Consider the following 20,990-nt stretch of genomic DNA (forward strand, 5'->3'; position numbering starts at 1 on the left):
TGTTCAGAACTGCGCAATCAAAAGTATGGTTTAACTCTGTTAGCTTAATGAACATATCAGAAATAAGTTTCACACAATGCTTCTGTGTAGTTTTTATTTGAAGATATTATTTTTCCCAATATAGGCCTCTTAGCGCTCAGAATGTACAATTGCAGTTTCTACAGAAAGAGTGTTTCAGAAAGGCTCAATCAAAAGTAAGGTTCAACTCTGTTAGTTGAATGCACAGAACAGAAAGAAGTTTCATACAATGCTTCTGTGTAGTTTATATTTGAACATATTCTTTTTTCCACTATTACCCACTTAGCGCTACGAATGTCCAGTTGCATTTTCTACAGACAGAGTGTTTCAAAACTGCTCAATCAAAAGTATGGTTTAACTCTGTTAGCTGAATGCTCAGATCAGAAAGAAGTTTCACAGAATGCTTCTGTGTAGTTTATATTTGAATATATTCCTTTTTCCACGACTACTCTCTTAGCGCTCCAAATGTCCAGTTGCATTTTCTACAGAAAGAGTGTTCAGATCTGCTCAATCAAAAGTATGGTTTAACTCTGTTAGCTGAATGCACAGATCAGAAAAAAGTTTCACAGAATGATTCTGTGTAGTTTATATTTGGAGACATTCCTTTTTCCACTATTACCCTCTTAGCGCTCCGAATCTCCACTTGCATTTTCTACAGAAAGATTGTTTCAGAACGGCTCAATCAAAACTAAGGTTCAACTCTTTTAGTTGAACAAACAGAACAGAAAGAAGTTTCACACAATTCTTCTGTGTAGTTTTTATTTGTAGACATTCCTTTTCCCAATATAGGCCTCTTAGCGCTCAGAATGTCCAATTGCAGTTTCTACAGAGAGAGTGTTTCAGAACGGCTCAATCAAATGTAAGGTTCAACTCTGTTAGTTGAATGCACAGAACAGAAAGAAGTTTCATACAATGCTTCTGTGTAGTTTATATTTGAACATATTCTTTTTTCCACTATTACCCACTTAGCGCTACGAATGTCCAGTTGCATTTTCTACAGACAGAGTGTTTCAAAACTGCTCAATCAAAAGTATGGTTTAACTCTGTTAGCTGAATGCTCAGATCAGAAAGAAGTTTCACAGAATGCTTCTGTGTAGTTTATATTTGAATATATTCCTTTTTCCACTACTACGCTCTTAGCGCTCCAAATGTCCAGTTGCATTTTCTACAGAAAGAGTGTTCAGATCTGCTCAATCAAAAGTATGGTTTAACTCTGTTAGCTGAATGCACAGATCAGAAAGAAGTTTCACCGAATGATTCTGTGTAGTTTATATTTGAAGACATTCCTTTTTCCACTATTACCCTCTTAGCGCTCCGAATCTCCAGTTGCATTTTCTACAAAAAGAGTGTTTCATAACTGCTCAATCAAAAATATGTTTTATCTCTGTTAACTGAATTTACAGATCAGAAATAAGTTTCACAGAATGCATCTGTGTAGTTTTTATTTGAAGATATTCTTTTTCCCAATGTAGGCCTCTTAGCGCTTAGCATGTCCAATTGCAGTTTCTACAGAAAGAGTGTTTCAGAACGGCTCAATCAAAAGTAAGGTTCAAATCTGTTAGTTGAATGCACAGAAAAGAAAGAAGTTTCACAGAATGCTACTGTGTAGTTTATATTTGCATATAATCCTTTTTCCACTATTACCCTCTTAGCGCTCCGAATGTCCACTTGCATTTTCTACAGAAAGAGTGTTCAGAACTGCGCAATCAAAATTATGGTTTAACTCTGTTAGCTTAATGAACATATCAGAAATAAGTTTCACACAATGCTTCTGTGTAGTTTTTATTTGAAGATATTATTTTTCCCAATATAGGCCTCTTAGCGCTCAGAATGTCCAATTGCAGTTTCTACAGAAAGAGTGTTTCAGAAAGGCTCAATCAAAACTAAGGTTCAACTCTGTTAGTTGAATGCACAGAACAGAAAGAAGTTTCATACAATGCTTCTGTGTAGTTTATATTTGAACATATTCTTTTTTCCACTATTACCCACTTAGCGCTACGAATGTCCAGTTGCATTTTCTACAGACAGAGTGTTTCAAAACTGCTCAATCAAAAGTATGGTTTAACTCTGTTAGCTGAATGTTCAGATCAGAAAGAAGTTTCACAGAATGCTTCTGTGTAGTTTATATTTGAATATATTCCTTTTTCCACTACTACTCTCTTAGCGCTCCAAATGTCCAGTTGCATTTTCTACAGAAAGAGTGTTCAGATCTGCTCAATCAAAAGTATGGTTTAACTCTGTTAGCTGAATGCACAGATCAGAAAGAAGTTTCACCGAATGATTCTGTGTAGTTTATATTTGGAGACATTCCTTTTTCCACTATTACCCTCTTAGCGCTCCGAATCTCCACTTGCATTTTCTACAGAAAGAGTGTTTCAGAATGGCTCAATCAAAACTAAGGTTCAACTCTTTTAGTTGAACACACAGAACAGAAAGAAGTTTCACACAATTCTTCTGTGTAGTTTTTATTTGTAGACATTCCTTTTCCCAATATAGGCCTCTTAGCGCTCAGAATGTCCAATTGCAGTTTCTACAGAAAGAGTGTTTCAGAACGGCTCAATCAAAAGTAAGGTTCAACTCTGTTAGTTGAATGCACAGAACAGAAAGAAGTTTCATACAATGCTTCTGTGTAGTTTATATTTGAACATATTCATTTTTCCACTATTACCCACTTAGCGCTACGAATGTCCAGTTGCATTTTCTACAGACAGAGTGTTTCAAAACTGCTCAATCAAAAGTATGGTTTAAATCTGTTAGCTGAATGCTCAGATCAGAAAGAAGTTTCACAGAATGCTTCTGTGAAGTTTATATTTGAATATATTCCTTTTTCCACTACTACGCTCTTAGCGCTCCAAATGTCCAGTTGCATTTTCTACAGAAAGAGTGTTCAGATCTGCTCAATCAAAAGTATGGTTTAACTCTGTTAGCTGAATGCACAGATCAGAAAGAAGTTTCACCGAATTATTCTGTGTAGTTTATATTTGAAGACATTCCTTTTTCCACTATTACCCTCTTAGCGCTCCGAATCTCCACTTGCATTTTCTACAAAAAGAGTGTTTCATAACTGCTCAATCAAAAATATGTTTTATCTCTGTTAACTGAATTTACAGATCAGAAATAAGTTTCACAGAATGCATCTGTGTAGTTTTAATTTGAAGATATTCTTTTTCCCAATGTAGGCCTCTTAGCGCTTAGCATGTCCAATTGCAGTTTCTACAGAAAGAGTGTTTCAGAACGGCTCAATCAAAAGTAAGGTTCAACTCTGTTAGTTGAATGCACAGAAAAGAAAGAAGTTTCACAGAATGCTACTGTGTAGTTTATATTTGCATATATTCCTTTTTCCACTATTACCCTCTTAGCGCTCCGAATGTCCACTTGCATTTTCTACAGAAAGAGTGTTCAGAACTGCGCAATCAAAAGTATGGTTTAACCCTGTTAGCTTAATGAACATATCAGAAATAAGTTTCACACAATGCTTCTGTGTAGTTTTTATTTGAAGATATTATTTTTCCCAATATAGGCCTCTTAGCGCTCAGAATGTCCAATTGCAGTTTCTACAGAAAGAGTGTTTCAGAAAGGCTCAATCAAAACTAAGGTTCAACTCTGTTAGTTGAATGCACAGAACAGAAAGAAGTTTCATACAATGCTTCTGTGTAGTTTATATTTGAACATATTCTTTTTTCCACTATTACCCACTTAGCGCTACGAATGTCCAGTTGCATTTTCTACAGACAGAGTGTTTCAAAACTGCTCAATCAAAAGTATGGTTTAACTCTGTTAGCTGAATGCTCAGATCAGAAAGAAGTTTCACAGAATGCTTCTGTGTAGTTTATATTTGAATATATTCCTTTTTCCACTACTACTCTCTTAGCGCTCCAAATGTCCAGTTGCATTTTCTACAGAAAGAGTGTTCAGATCTGCTCAATCAAATTATGGTTTAACTCTGTTAGCTGAATGCACAGATCAGAAAGAAGTTTCACAGAATGATTCTGTGTAGTTTATATTTGGAGACATTCCTTTTTCCACTATTACCCTGTTAGCGCTCCGAATCTCCACTTGCATTTACTACAGAAAGAGTGTTTCAGAACGGCTCAATCAAAACTAAGGTTCAACTCTTTTAGTTGAACAAACAGAACAGAAAGAAGTTTCACACAATTCTTCTGTGTAGTTTTTATTTGTAGACATTCCTTTTCCCAATGTAGGCCTCTTAGCGCTCAGAATGTCCAATTGCAGTTTCTACAGAAAGAGTGTTTCAGAACGGCTCAATCAAAAGTAAGGTTCAACTCTGTTAGTTGAATGCACAGAACAGAAAGAAGTTTCATACAATGCTTCTGTGTAGTTTATATTTGAACATATTCTTTTTTCCACTATTACCCACTTAGCTCTACGAATGTCCAGTTGCATTTTCTACAGACAGAGTGTTTCAAAACTGCTCAATCAAAAGTATGGTTTAACTCTGTTAGCTGAATGCTCAGATCAGAAAGAAGTTTCACAGAATGCTTCTGTGTAGTTTATATTTGAATATATTCCTTTTTCCACTACTACGCTCTTAGCGCTCCAAATGTCCAGTTGCATTTTCTACAGAAAGAGTGTTCAGATCTGCTCAATCAAAACTATGGTTTAACTCTGTTAGCTGAATGCACAGATCAGAAAGAAGTTTCACCGAATGATTCTGTGTAGTTTATATTTGAAGACATTCCTTTTTCCACTATTACCCTCTTAGCGCTCCGAATCTCCACTTGCATTTTCTACAAAAAGAGTGTTTCATAACTGCTCAATCAAAAATATGTTTTATCTCTGTTAACTGAATTTACAGATCAGAAATAAGTTTCACAGAATGCATCTGTGTAGTTTTTATTTGAAGATATACTTTTTCCCAATGTAGGCCTCTTAGCGCTTAGCATGTCCAATTGCAGTTTCTACAGAAAGAGTGTTTCAGAACGGCTCAATCAAAAGTAAGGTTCAACTCTGTTAGTTGAATGCACAGAAAAGAAAGAAGTTTCACAGAATGCTACTGTGTAGTTTATATTTGCATATATTCCTTTTTCCACTATTACCCTCTTAGCGCTCCGAATGTCCACTTACATTTTCTACAGAAAGTGTGTTCAGAACTGCGCAATCAAAATTATGGTTTAATTCTGTTAGCTTAATGAACATATCAGAAATAAGTTTCACACAATGCTTCTGTGTAGTTTTTATTTGAAGATATTATTTTTCCCAATATAGGCCTCTTAGCGCTCAGAATGTCCAATTGCAGTTTCTACAGAAAGAGTGTTTCAGAAAGGCTCAATCAAAAGTAAGGTTCAACTCTGTTAGTTGAATGCACAGAACAGAAAGAAGTTTCATACAATGCTTCTGTGTAGTTTATATTTGAACATATTCTTTTTTCCACTATTACGCACTTAGCGCTACGAATGTCCAGTTGCATTTTCTACAGACAGAGTGTTTCAAAACTACTCAATCAAAAGTATGGTTTAACTCTGTTAGCTGAATGCTCAGATCAGAAAGAAGTTTCACAGAATGCTTCTGTGCAGTTTATATTTGAATATATTCCTTTTTCCACTACTACTCTCTTAGCGCTCCAAATGTCCAGTTGCATTTTCTACAGAAAGAGTGTTCAGATCTGCTCAATCAAAAGTATGGTTTAACTCTGCTAGCTGAATGCACAGATCAGAAAGAAGTTTCACAGAATGATTCTGTGTAGTTTATATTTGGAGACATTCCTTTTTCCACTATTACCCTCTTAGCGCTCCGAATCTCCACTTGCATTTTCTACAGAAAGAGTGTTTCAGAACGGCTCAATCAAAACTAAGGTTCAACTCTTTTAGTTGAACACACAGAACAGAAAGGAGTTTCACACAATTCTTCTGTGTAGTTTTTATTTGTAGACATTCCTTTTCCCAATATAGGCCTCTTAGCGCTCAGAATGTCCAATTGCAGTTTCTACAGAAAGAGTGTTTCAGAACGGCTCAATCAAAAGTATGGTTCAACTCTGTTAGTTGAATGCACAGAACAGAAAGAAGTTTCATACAATGCTTCTGTGTAGTTTATATTTGAACATATTCTTTTTTCCACTATTACCCACTTAGCGCTACGAATGTCCAGTTGCATTTTCTACAGACAGAGTGTTTCAAAACTGCTCAATCAAAAGTATGGTTTAACTCTGTTAGCTGAATGCTCAGATCAGAAAGAAGTTTCACAGAATGCTTCTGTGTAGTTTATATTTGAATATATTCCTTTTTCCACTACTACGCTCTTAGCGCTCCAAATGTCCAGTTGCATTTTCTACAGAAAGAGTGTTCAGATCTGATCAATCAAAAGTATGGTTTAACTCTGTTAGCTGAATGCACAGATCAGAAAGAAGTTTCACCGAATGATTCTGTGTAGTTTATATTTGAAGACATTCCTTTTTCCACTATTACCCTCTTATCGCTCCGAATCTCCACTTGCATTTTCTACAGAAAGAGTGTTTCATAACTGCTCAATCAAAAATATGTTTTATCTCTGTTAACTGAATTTACAGATCAGAAATAAGTTTCACAGAATGCATCTGTGTAGTTTTTATTTGAAGATATTCTTTTTCCCAATGTAGGCCTCTTAGCGCTTAGCATGTCCAATTGCAGTTTCTACAGAAAGAGTGTTTCAGAATGGCTCAATCAAAAGTAAGGTTCAACTCTGTTAGTTGAATGCACAGAACAGAAAGAATTTTCACAGAATGCTACTGTGTAGTTTATAATTGCATATATTCCTTTTTCCACTATTACCCTCTTAGCGCTCCGAATGTCCACTTGCATTTTCTACAGAAAGAGTGTTCAGAACTGCGCAATCAAAAGTATGGTTTAACTCTGTTAGCTTAATGAACATATCAGAAATAAGTTTCACACAATGCTTCTGTGTAGTTTTTATTTGAAGATATTATATTTCCCAATAGAGGCCTCTTAGCGCTCAGAATGTCCAATTGCAGTTTCTACCGAGAGAGTGTTTCAGAACGGCTCAATCAAAAGTAAGGTTCAACTCTGTTAATTGAATGCACAGAACAGAAAGTAGTTTCATACAATGCTTCTGTGTAGTTTATATTTGAACATATTCTTTTTTCCACTATTACCCCCTTAGCGCTACGAATGTCCAGTTGCATTTTCTACAGACAGAGTGTTTCAAAACTGCTCAATCAAAAGTATGGTTTAACTCTGTTAGCTGAATGCTCAGATCAGAAAGAAGTTTCACAGAATGTTTCTGTGTAGTTTATATTTGAATATATTACTTTTTCCACTACTACGCTATTAGCGCTCCAAATGTCCAGTTGCATTTTCTACAGAAAGAGTGCTCAGATCTACTCAATCAAAAGTATGGTTTAACTCTGTTAGCTGAATGCACAGATAAGAAAGAAGTTTCACCGAATGATTCTGGTAGTTTATATTTGAAGACATTCCTTTTTCCACTAATACCCTCTTAGTGCTCCGAATCTCCACTTGCATTTTCTACAAAAAGAGTGTTTCATAACTGCTCAATCAAAAATATGGTTTATCTCTGTTAACTGAATTTACAGATCAGAAATAAGTTTCACAGAATGCATCTGTGTAGTTTTTATTTGAAGATATTTTTTTCCCAATGTAGGCCTCTTAGCGCTTAGCATGTCCAATTGCAGTTTCTACAGAAGAGTGTTTCAGAATGGCTCAATCAAAAGTAAGGTTCAACTCTGTTTGTTGAATGCACAGAACAGAAAGAATTTTCACAGAATGCTACTGTGTAGTTTATATTTGAATATATTCCTTTTTCCACTATTACCCTCTTAGCGCTCCGAATGCCCACTTGCATTTTCTACAGAAAGAGTGTTCAGAACTGCGCAATCAAAAGTATGGTTTAACTCTGTTAGCTTAATGAACATATCAGAAATCAGTTTCACACAATGCTTCTGTGTAGTTTTTATTTGAAGATATTATTTTTCCCAATATAGGCCTCTTAGCGCTCAGAATGTACAATTGCAGTTTCTACAGAAAGAGTGTTTCAGAAAGGCTCAATCAAAAGTAAGGTTCAACTCTGTTAGTTGAATGCACAGAACAGAAAGAAGTTTCATACAATGCTTCTGTGTAGTTTATATTTGAACATATTCTTTTTTCCACTATTACCCACTTAGCGCTACAAATGTCCAGTTGCATTTTCTACAGACAGAGTGTTTCAAAACTGCTCCATCAAAAGTATGGTTTAACTCTGTTAGCTGAATGCTCAGATCAGAAAGAAGTTTCACAGAATGCTTCTGTGTAGTTTATATTTGAATATATTCCTTTTTCCACGACTACTCTCTTAGCGCTCCAAATGTCCAGTTGCATTTTCTACAGAAAGAGTGTTCAGATCTGCTCAATCAAAAGTATGGTTTAACTCTGTTAGCTGAATGCACAGATCAGAAAAAAGTTTCACAGAATGATTCTGTGTAGTTTATATTTGGAGACATTCCTTTTTCCACTATTACCCTCTTAGCGCTCCGAATCTCCACTTGCATTTTCTACAGAAAGATTGTTTCAGAACGGCTCAATCAAAACTAAGGTTCAACTCTTTTAGTTGAACAAACAGAACAGAAAGAAGTTTCACACAATTCTTCTGTGTAGTTTTTATTTGTAGACATTCCTTTTCCCAATATAGGCCTCTTAGCGCTCAGAATGTCCAATTGCAGTTTCTACAGAGAGAGTGTTTCAGAACGGCTCAATCAAATGTAAGGTTCAACTCTGTTAGTTGAATGCACAGAACAGAAAGAAGTTTCATACAATGCTTCTGTGTAGTTTATATTTGAACATATTCTTTTTTCCACTATTACCCACTTAGCGCTACGAATGTCCAGTTGCATTTTCTACAGACAGAGTGTTTCAAAACTGCTCAATCAAAAGTATGGTTTAACTCTGTTAGCTGAATGCTCAGATCAGAAAGAAGTTTCACAGAATGCTTCTGTGTAGTTTATATTTGAATATATTCCTTTTTCCACTACTACGCTCTTAGCGCTCCAAATGTCCAGTTGCATTTTCTACAGAAAGAGTGTTCAGATCTGCTCAATCAAAAGTATGGTTTAACTCTGTTAGCTGAATGCACAGATCAGAAAGAAGTTTCAGCGAATGATTCTGTGTAGTTTATATTTGAAGACATTCCTTTTTCCACTATTACCCTCTTAGCGCTCCGAATCTCCACTTGCATTTTCTACAAAAAGAGTGTTTCATAACTGCTCAATCAAAAATATGTTTTATCTCTGTTAACTGAATTTACAGATCAGAAATAAGTTTCACAGAATGCATCTGTGTAGTTTTTATTTGAAGATATTCTTTTTCCCAATGTAGGCCTCTTAGCGCTTAGCATGTCCAATTGCAGTTTCTACAGAAAGAGTGTTTCAGAACGGCTCAATCAAAAGTAAGGTTCAACTCTGTTAGTTGAATGCACAGAAAAGAAAGAAGTTTCACAGAATGCTACTGTGTAGTTTATATTTGCATATATTCCTTTTTCCACTATTACCCTCTTAGCGCTCCGAATGTCCACTTGCATTTTCTACAGAAAGAGTGTTCAGAACTGCGCAATCAAAATTATGGTTTAACTCTGTTAGCTTAATGAACATATCAGAAATAAGTTTCACACAATGCTTCTGTGTAGTTTTTATTTGAAGATATTATTTTTCCCAATATAGGCCTCTTAGCGCTCAGAATGTCCAATTGCAGTTTCTACAGAAAGAGTGTTTCAGAAAGGCTCAATCAAAACTAAGGTTCAACTCTGTTAGTTGAATGCACAGAACAGAAATAAGTTTCATACAATGCTTCTGTGTAGTTTATATTTGAACATATTCTTTTTTCCACTATTACCCACTTAGCGCTACGAATGTCCAGTTGCATTTTCTACAGACAGAGTGTTTCAAAACTGCTCAATCAAAAGTATGGTTTAACTCAGTTAGCTGAATGTTCAGATCAGAAAGAAGTTTCACAGAATGCTTCTGTGTAGTTTATATTTGAATATATTCCTTTTTCCACTACTACTCTCTTAGCGCTCCAAATGTCCAGTTGCATTTTCTACAGAAAGAGTGTTCAGATCTGCTCAATCAAAAGTATGGTTTAACTCTGTTAGCTGAATGCACAGATCAGAAAGAAGTTTCACCGAATTATTCTGTGTAGTTTATATTTGGAGACATTCCTTTTTCCACTATTACCCTCTTAGCGCTCCGAATCTCCACTTGCATTTTCTACAGAAAGAGTGTTTCAGAATGGCTCAATCAAAACTAAGGTTCAACTCTTTTAGTTGAACACACAGAACAGAAAGAAGTTTCACACAATTCTTCTGTGTAGTTTTTATTTGTAGACATTCCTTTTCCCAATATAGGCCTCTTAGCGCTCAGAATGTCCAATTGCAGTTTCTACAGAAAGAGTGTTTCAGAACGGCTCAATCAAAAGTAAGGTTCAACTCTGTTAGTTGAATGCACAGAACAGAAAGAAGTTTCATACAATGCTTCTGTGTAGTTTATATTTGAACATATTCATTTTTCCACTATTACCCACTTAGCGCTACGAATGTCCAGTTGCATTTTCTACAGACAGAGTGTTTCAAAACTGCTCAATCAAAAGTATGGTTTAAATCTGTTAGCTGAATGCTCAGATCAGAAAGAAGTTTCACAGAATGCTTCTGTGAAGTTTATATTTGAATATATTCCTTTTTCCACTACTACGCTCTTAGCGCTCCAAATGTCCAGTTGCATTTTCTACAGAAAGAGTGTTCAGATCTGCTCAATCAAAAGTATGGTTTAACTCTGTTAGCTGAATGCACAGATCAGAAAGAAGTTTCACCGAATGATTCTGTGTAGTTTATATTTGAAGACATTCCTTTTTCCACTATTACCCCCTTAGCGCTCCGAATCTCCACTTGCATTTTCTACAAAAAGAGTGTTTCATAACTGCTCAATCAAAAATATGTTTTATCTCTGTTAACTGAATTTACAGATCAGAAATAAGTTTCACAGAATGCATCTGTGTAGTTTTAATTTGAAGATATTCTTTTTCCCAATGTAGGCCTCTTAGCGCTTAGCATGTCCAATTGCAGTTTCTACAGAAAGAGTGTTTCAGAACGGCTCAATCAAAAGTAAGGTTCAACTCTGTTAGTTGAATGCACAGAAAAGAAAGAAGTTTCACAGAATGCTACTGTGTAGTTTATATTTGCATATATTCCTTTTTCCACTATTACCCTCTTAGCGCTCCGAATGTCCACTTGCATTTTCTACAGAAAGTGTGTTCAGAACTGCGCAATCAAAATTATGGTTTAATTCTGTTAGCTTAATGAACATATCAGAAATAAGTTTCACACAATGCTTCTGTGTAGTTTTTATTTGAAGATATTATTTTTCCCAATATAGGCCTCTTAGCGCTCAGAATGTCCAATTGCAGTTTCTACAGAAAGAGTGTTTCAGAAAGGCTCAATCAAAAGTAAGGTTCAACTCTGTTAGTTGAATGCACAGAACAGAAAGAAGTTTCATACAATGCTTCTGTGTAGTTTATATTTGAACATATTCTTTTTTCCACTATTACGCACTTAGCGCTACGAATGTCCAGTTGCATTTTCTACAGACAGAGTGTTTCAAAACTACTCAATCAAAAATATGGTTTAACTCTGTTAGCTGAATGCTCAGATCAGAAAGAAGTTTCACAGAATGCTTCTGTGCAGTTTATATTTGAATATATTCCTTTTTCCACTACTACTCTCTTAGCGCTCCAAATGTCCAGTTGCATTTTCTACAGAAAGAGTGTTCAGATCTGCTCAATCAAAAGTATGGTTTAACTCTGCTAGCTGAATGCACAGATCAGAAAGAAGTTTCACCGAATGATTCTGTGTAGTTTATATTTGGAGACATTCCTTTTTCCACTATTACCCTCTTAGCGCTCCGAATCTCCACTTGCATTTTCTACAGAAAGAGTGTTTCAGAATGGCTCAATCAAAACTAAGGTTCAACTCTTTTAGTTGAACACACAGAACAGAAAGAAGTTTCACACAATTCTTCTGTGTAGTTTTTATTTGTAGACATTCCTTTTCCCAATATAGGCCTCTTAGCGCTCAGAATGTCCAATTGCAGTTTCTACAGAAAGAGTGTTTCAGAACGGCTCAATCAAAAGTAAGGTTCAACTCTGTTAGTTGAATGCACAGAACAGAAAGAAGTTTCATACAATGCTTCTGTGTAGTTTATATTTGAACATATTCATTTTTCCACTATTACCCACTTAGCGCTACGAATGTCCAGTTGCATTTTCTACAGACAGAGTGTTTCAAAACTGCTCAATCAAAAGTATGGTTTAAATCTGTTAGCTGAATGCTCAGATCAGAAAGAAGTTTCACAGAATGCTTCTGTGAAGTTTATATTTGAATGTATTCCTTTTTCCACTACTACGCTCTTAGCGCTCCAAATGTCCAGTTGCATTTTCTACAGAAAGAGTGTTCAGATCTGCTCAATCAAAAGTATGGTTTAACTCTGTTAGCTGAATGCACAGATCAGAAAGAAGTTTCACCGAATGATTCTGTGTAGTTTATATTTGAAGACATTCCTTTTTCCACTATTACCCCCTTAGCGCTCCGAATCTCCACTTGCATTTTCTACAAAAAGAGTGTTTCATAACTGCTCAATCAAAAATATGTTTTATCTCTGTTAACTGAATTTACAGATCAGAAATAAGTTTCACAGAATGCATCTGTGTAGTTTTAATTTGAAGATATTCTTTTTCCCAATGTAGGCCTCTTAGCGCTTAGCATGTCCAATTGCAGTTTCTACAGAAAGAGTGTTTCAGAACGGCTCAATCAAAAGTAAGGTTCAACTCTGTTAGTTGAATGCACAGAAAAGAAAGAAGTTTCACAGAATGCTACTGTGTAGTTTATATTTGCATATATTCCTTTTTCCACTATTACCCTCTTAGCGCTCCGAATGTCCACTTGCATTTTCTACAGAAAGTGTGTTCAGAACTGCGCAATCAAAATTATGGTTTAATTCTGTTAGCTTAATGAACATATCAGAAATAAGTTTCACACAATGCTTCTGTGTAGTTTTTATTTGAAGATATTATTTTTCCCAATATAGGCCTCTTAGCGCTCAGAATGTCCAATTGCAGTTTCTACAGAAAGAGTGTTTCAGAAAGGCTCAATCAAAAGTAAGGTTCAACTCTGTTAGTTGAATGCACAGAACAGAAAGAAGTTTCATACAATGCTTCTGTGTAGTTTATATTTGAACATATTCTTTTTTCCACTATTACGCACTTAGCGCTACGAATGTCCAGTTGCATTTTCTACAGACAGAGTGTTTCAAAACTACTCAATCAAAATTATGGTTTAACTCTGTTAGCTGAATGCTCAGATCAGAAAGAAGTTTCACAGAATGCTTCTGTGCAGTTTATATTTGAATATATTCCTTTTTCCACTACTACTCTCTTAGCGCTCCAAATGTCCAGTTGCATTTTCTACAGAAAGAGTGTTCAGATCTGCTCAATCAAAAGTATGGTTTAACTCTGCTAGCTGAATGCACAGATCAGAAAGAAGTTTCACAGAATGATTCTGTGTAGTTTAAATTTGGAGACATTCCTTTTTCCACTATTACCCTCTTAGCGCTCCGAATCTCCACTTGCATTTTCTACAGAAAGAGTGTTTCAGAACGGCTCAATCAAAACTAAGGTTCAACTCTTTTAGTTGAACACACAGAACAGAAAGGAGTTTCACACAATTCTTCTGTGTAGTTTTTATTTGTAGACATTCCTTTTCCCAATATAGGCCTCTTAGCGCTCAGAATGTCCAATTGCAGTTTCTACAGAAAGAGTGTTTCAGAACGGCTCAATCAAAAGTATGGTTCAACTCTGTTAGTTGAATGCACAGAACAGAAAGAAGTTTCATACAATGCTTCTGTGTAGTTTATATTTGAACATATTCTTTTTTCCACTATTACCCACTTAGCGCTACGAATCTCCACTTGCATTTTCTACAGAAAGAGTGTTTCATAACTGCTCAATCAAAAATATGTTTTATCTCTGTTAACTGAATTTACAGATCAGAAATAAGTTTCACAGAATGCATCTGTGTAGTTTTTATTTGAAGATATTCTTTTTCCCAATGTAGGCCTCTTAGCGCTTAGCATGTCCAATTGCAGTTTCTACAGAAAGAGTGTTTCAGAATGGCTCAATCAAAAGTAAGGTTCAACTCTGTTAGTTGAATGCACAGAACAGAAAGAATTTTCACAGAATGCTACTGTGTAGTTTATAATTGCATATATTCCTTTTTCCACTATTACCCTCTTAGCGCTCCGAATGTCCACTTGCATTTTCTACAGAAAGAGTGTTCAGAACTGCGCAATCAAAAGTATGGTTTAACTCTGTTAGCTTAATGAACATATCAGAAATAAGTTTCACACAATGCTTCTGTGTAGTTTTTATTTGAAGATATTATATTTCCCAATAGAGGCCTCTTAGCGCTCAGAGTGTCCAATTGCAGTTTCTACCGAAAGAGTGTTTCAGAACGGCTCAATCAAAAGTAAGGTTCAACTCTGTTAATTGAATGCACAGAACAGAAAGTAGTTTCATACAATGCTTCTGTGTAGTTTATATTTGAACATATTCTTTTTTCCACTATTACCCCCTTAGCGCTACGAATGTCCAGTTGCATTTTCTACAGACAGAGTGTTTCAAAACTGCTCAATCAAAAGTATGGTTTAACTCTGTTAGCTGAATGCTCAGATCAGAAAGAAGTTTCACAGAATGCTTCTGTGTAGTTTATATTTGAATATATTACTTTTTCCACTACTACGCTATTAGCGCTCCAAATGTCCAGTTGCATTTTCTACAGAAAGAGTGTTCAGATCTACTCAATCAAAAGTATGGTTTAACTCTGTTAGCTGAATGCACAGATAAGAAAGAAGTTTCACCGAATGATTCTGGTAGTTTATATTTGAAGACATTCCTTTTTCCACTAATACCCTCTTAGTGCTCCGAATCTCCACTTGCATTTTCTACAAAAAGAGTGTTTCATAACTGCTCAATCAAAAATATGGTTTATCTCTGTTAACTGAATTTACAGATCAGAAATAAGTTTCACAGAATGCATCTGTGTAGTTTTTATTTGAAGATATATTTTTCCCAATGTAGGCCTCTTAGCGCTTAGCATGCCCAATTGCAGTTTCTACAGAAAGAGTGTTTCAGAACGGCTCAATCAAAAGTAAGGTTCAACTCTGTTTGTTGAATGCACAGAACAGAAAGAATTTTCACAGAATGCTACTGTGTAGTTTATATTTGAATATATTCCTTTTTCCACTATTACCCTCTTAGCGCTCCGAATGCCCACTTGCATTTTCTACAGAAAGAGTGTTCAGAACTGCGCAATCAAAAGTATGGTTTAACTCTGTTAGCTTAATGAACATATCAGAAATAAGTTTCACACAATGCTTCTGTGTAGTTTTTATTTGAAGATATTATTTTTCCCAATATAGGCCTCTTAGCGCTCAGAATGTACAATTGCAGTTTCTACAGAAAGAGTGTTTCAGAAAGGCTCAATCAAAAGTAAGGTTCAACTCTGTTAGTTGAATGCACAGAACAGAAAGAAGTTTCATACAATGCTTCTGTGTAGTTTATATTTGAACATATTCTTTTTTCCACTATTACCCACTTAGCGCTACGAATGTCCAGTTGCATTTTCTACAGACAGAGTGTTTCAAAACTGCTCAATCAAAAGTATGGTTTAACTCTGTTAGCTGAATGCTCAGATCAGAAAGAAGTTTCACAGAATGCTTCTGTGTAGTTTATATTTGAATATATTCCTTTTTCCACGACTACTCTCTTAGCGCTCCAAATGTCCAGTTGCATTTTCTACAGAAAGAGTGTTCAGATCTGCTCAATCAAAAGTATGGTTTAACTCTGTTAGCTGAATGCACAGATCAGAAAAAAGTTTCACAGAATGATTCTGTGTAGTTTATATTTGGAGACATTCCTTTTTCCACTATTACCCTCTTAGCGCTCCGAATCTCCACTTGCATTTTCTACAGAAAGATTGTTTCAGAACGGCTCAATCAAAACTAAGGTTCAACTCTTTTAGTTGAACAAACAGAACAGAAAGAAGTTTCACACAATTCTTCTGTGTAGTTTTTATTTGTAGACATTCCTTTTCCCAATATAGGCCTCTTAGCGCTCAGAATGTCCAATTGCAGTTTCTACAGAGAGAGTGTTTCAGAACGGCTCAATCAAATGTAAGGTTCAACTCTGTTAGTTGAATGCACAGAACAGAAAGAAGTTTCATACAATGCTTCTGTGTAGTTTATATTTGAACATATTCTTTTTTCCACTATTACCCACTTAGCGCTACGAATGTCCAGTTGCATTTTCTACAGACAGAGTGTTTCAAAACTGCTCAATCAAAAGTATGGTTTAACTCTGTTAGCTGAATGCTCAGATCAGAAAGAAGTTTCACAGAATGCTTCTGTGTAGTTTATATTTGAATATATTCCTTTTTCCACTACTACGCTCTTAGCGCTCCAAATGTCCAGTTGCATTTTCTACAGAAAGAGTGTTCAGATCTGCTCAATCAAAAGTATGGTTTAACTCTGTTAGCTGAATGCACAGATCAGAAAGAAGTTTCACCGAATGATTCTGTGTAGTTTATATTTGAAGAAATTCCTTTTTCCACTATTACCCTCTTAGCGCTCCGAATCTCCACTTGCATTTTCTACAAAAAGAGTGTTTCATAACTGCTCAATCAAAAATATGTTTTATCTCTGTTAACTGAATTTACAGATCAGAAATAAGTTTCACAGAATGCATCTGTGTAGTTTTTATTTGAAGATATTCTTTTTCCCAATGTAGGCCTCTTAGCGCTTAGCATGTCCAATTGCAGTTTCTACAGAAAGAGTGTTTCAGAACGGCTCAATCAAAAGTAAGGTTCAACTCTGTTAGTTGAATGCACAGAAAAGAAAGAAGTTTCACAGAATGCTACTGTGTAGTTTATATTTGCATATATTCCTTTTTCCACTATTACCCTCTTAGCGCTCCGAATGTCCACTTGCATTTTCTACAGAAAGAGTGTTCAGAACTGCGCAATCAAAATTATGGTTTAACTCTGTTAGCTTAATGAACATATCAGAAATAAGTTTCACACAATGCTTCTGTGTAGTTTTTATTTGAAGATATTATTTTTCCCAATATAGGCCTCTTAGCGCTCAGAATGTCCAATTGCAGTTTCTACAGAAAGAGTGTTTCAGAAAGGCTCAATCAAAACTAAGGTTCAACTCTGTTAGTTGAATGCACAGAACAGAAAGAAGTTTCATACAATGCTTCTGTGTAGTTTATATTTGAACATATTCTTTTTTCCACTATTACCCACTTAGCGCTACGAATGTCCAGTTGCATTTTCTACAGACAGAGTGTTTCAAAACTGCTCAATCAAAAGTATGGTTTAACTCAGTTAGCTGAATGTTCAGATCAGAAAGAAGTTTCACAGAATGCTTCTGTGTAGTTTATATTTGAATATATTCCTTTTTCCACTATTACTCTCTTAGCGCTCCAAATGTCCAGTTGCATTTTCTACAGAAAGAGTGTTCAGATCTGCTCAATCAAAAGTATGGTTTAACTCTGTTAGCTGAATGCACAGATCAGAAAGATGTTTCACCGAATGATTCTGTGTAGTTTATATTTGGAGACATTCCTTTTTCCACTATTACCCTCTTAGCGCTCCGAATCTCCACTTGCATTTTCTACAGAAAGAGTGTTTCAGAATGGCTCAATCAAAACTAAGGTTCAAATCTTTTAGTTGAACACACAGAACAGAAAGAAGTTTCACACAATTCTTCTGTGTAGTTTTTATTTGTAGACATTCCTTTTCCCAATATAGGCCTCTTAGCGCTCAGAATGTCCAATTGCAGTTTCTACAGAAAGAGTGTTTCAGAACGGCTCAATCAAAAGTAAGGTTCAACTCTGTTAGTTGAATGCACAGAACAGAAAGAAGTTTCATACAATGCTTCTGTGTAGTTTATATTTGAACATATTCATTTTTCCACTATTACCCACTTAGCGCTACGAATGTCCAGTTGCATTTTCTACAGACAGAGTGTTTCAAAACTGCTCAATCAAAAGTATGGTTTAAATCTGTTAGCTGAATGCTCAGATCAGAAAGAAGTTTCACAGAATGCTTCTGTGAAGTTTATATTTGAATATATTCCTTTTTCCACTACTACGCTCTTAGCGCTCCAAATGTCCAGTTGCATTTTCTACAGAAAGAGTGTTCAGATCTGCTCAATCAAAAGTATGGTTTAACTCTGTTAGCTGAATGCACAGATCAGAAAGAAGTTTCACCGAATGATTCTGTGTAGTTTATATTTGAAGACATTCCTTTTTCCACTATTACCCCCTTAGCGCTCCGAATCTCCACTTGCATTTTCTACAAAAAGAGTGTTTCATAACTGCTCAATCAAAAATATGTTTTATCTCTGTTAACTGAATTTACAGATCAGAAATAAGTTTCACAGAATGCATCTGTGTAGTTTTAATTTGAAGATATTCTTTTTCCCAATGTAGGCCTCTTAGCGCTTAGCATGTCCAATTGCAGTTTCTACAGAAAGAGTGTTTCAGAACGGCTCAATCAAAAGTAAGGTTCAACTCTGTTAGTTGAATGCACAGAAAAGAAAGAAGTTTCACAGAATGCTACTGTGTAGTTTATATTTGCATATATTCCTTTTTCCACTATTACCCTCTTAGCGCTCCGAATGTCCACTTGCATTTTCTACAGAAAGAGTGTTCAGAACTGCGCAATCAAAAGTATGGTTTAACCCTGTTAGCTTAATGAACATATCATAAATAAGTTTCACACAATGCTTCTGTGTAGTTTTTATTTGAAGATATTATTTTTCCCAATATAGGCCTCTTAGCGCTCAGAATGTCCAATTGCAGTTTCTACAGAAAGAGTGTTTCAGAAAGGCTCAATCAAAACTAAGGTTCAACTCTGTTAGTTGAATGCACAGAACAGGAAGAAGTTTCATACAATGCTTCTGTGTAGTTTATATTTGAACATATTCTTTTTTCCACTATTACCCACTTAGCGCTACGAATGTCCAGTTGCATTTTCTACAGACAGAGTGTTTCAAAACTGCTCAATCAAAAGTATGGTTTAACTCTGTTAGCTGAATGCTCAGATCAGAAAGAAGTTTCACAGAATGCTTCTGTGTAGTTTATATTTGAATATATTCCTTTTTCCACTACTACTCTCTTAGCGCTCCAAATGTCCAGTTGCATTTTCTACAGAAAGAGTGTTCAGATCTGCTCAATCAAATTATGGTTTAACTCTGTTAGCTGAATGCACAGATCAGAAAGAAGTTTCACAGAATGATTCTGTGTAGTTTATATTTGGAGACATTCCTTTTTCCACTATTACCCTGTTAGCGCTCCGAATCTCCACTTGCATTTACTACAGAAAGTGTGTTTCAGAACGGCTCAATCAAAACTAAGGTTCAACTCTTTTAGTTGAACAAACAGAACAGAAAGAAGTTTCACAAAATTCTTCTGTGTAGTTTTTATTTGTAGACATTCCTTTTCCCAATATAGGCCTCTTAGTGCTCAGAATGTCCAATTGCAGTTTCTACAGAAAGAGTGTTTCAGAAAGGCTCAATCAAAAGTAAGGGTCAACTCTGTTAGTTGAATGCACAGAACAGAAAGAAGTTTCATACAATGCTTCTGTGTAGTTTATATTTGAACATATTCTTTTTTCCACTATTACCCACTTAGCGCTACGAATGTCCAGTTGCATTTTCTACAGACAGAGTGTTTCAAAACTGCTCAATCAAAAGTATGGTTTAACTCTGTTAGCTGAATGCTCAGATCAGAAAGAAGTTTCACAGAATGCTTCCGTGAAGTTTATATTTGAATATATTCCTTTTTCCACTACTACTCTCTTAGCGCTCCAAATGTCCAGTTGCATTTTCTACAGAAAGAGTGTTCAGATCTGCTCAATCAAAAGTATGGTTTAACTCTGTTAGCTGAATGCACAGATCAGAAAGAAGTTTCACCGAATGATTCTGTGTAGTTTATATTTGAAGACATTCCTTTTTCCACTATTACCCTCTTAGCGCTCCGAATCTCCACTTGCATTTTCTACAAAAAGAGTGTTTCATAACTGCTCAATCAAAAATATGTTTTATCTCTGTTAACTGAATTTACAGATCAGAAATAAGTTTCACAGAATGCATCTGTGTAGTTTTTATTTGAAGATATTCTTTTTCCCAATGTAGGCCTCTTAGCGCTTAGCATGTCCAATTGCAGTTTCTACAGAAAGAGTGTTTCAGAACGGCTCAATCAAAAGTAAGGTTCAACTCTGTTAGTTGAATGCACAGAACAGAAAGAATTTTCACTGAATGCTACTGTGTAGTTTATATTTGAATATATTCCTTTTTTCACTATTACCCTCTTAGCGCTCCGAATATCCACTTGCATTTTCTACAGAAAGTGTGTTCAGAACTGCGCAATCAAAAGTATGGTTTAACTCTGTTAGCTTAATTAACATATCAAATAAGTTTCACACAATGATTCTGTGTAGTTTTTATTTGAAGATATTATTTTTCCCAATATAGACCTCTTAGCGCTCAGAATGTCCAATTGCAGTTTCTACAGAAAGAGTGTTTCAGAAAGGCTCAATCAAAAGTAAGGTTCAACTCTGTTAGTTGAATGCACAGAACAGAAAGAAGTTTCATACAATGCTTCTGTGTAGTTTATATTTGAACATATTCTTTTTTCCACTATTACCCACTTAGCGCTACGAATGTCCAGTTGCATTTTCTACAGACAGAGTGTTTCAAAACTGCTCAATCAAAAGTATGGTTTAACTCTGTTAGCTGAATGCTCAGATCAGAAAGAAGTTTCACAGAATGCTTCTGTGTAGTTTATATTTGAATATATTCCTTTTTCCACTACTACTCTCTTAGCACTCCAAATGTCCAGTTGCATTTTCTACAGAAAGAGTGT

This window comes from Symphalangus syndactylus, chromosome 12 (genome assembly GCF_028878055.3).
Source record: "Symphalangus syndactylus isolate Jambi chromosome 12, NHGRI_mSymSyn1-v2.1_pri, whole genome shotgun sequence".
Lineage (NCBI taxonomy): Eukaryota > Metazoa > Chordata > Mammalia > Primates > Hylobatidae > Symphalangus > Symphalangus syndactylus.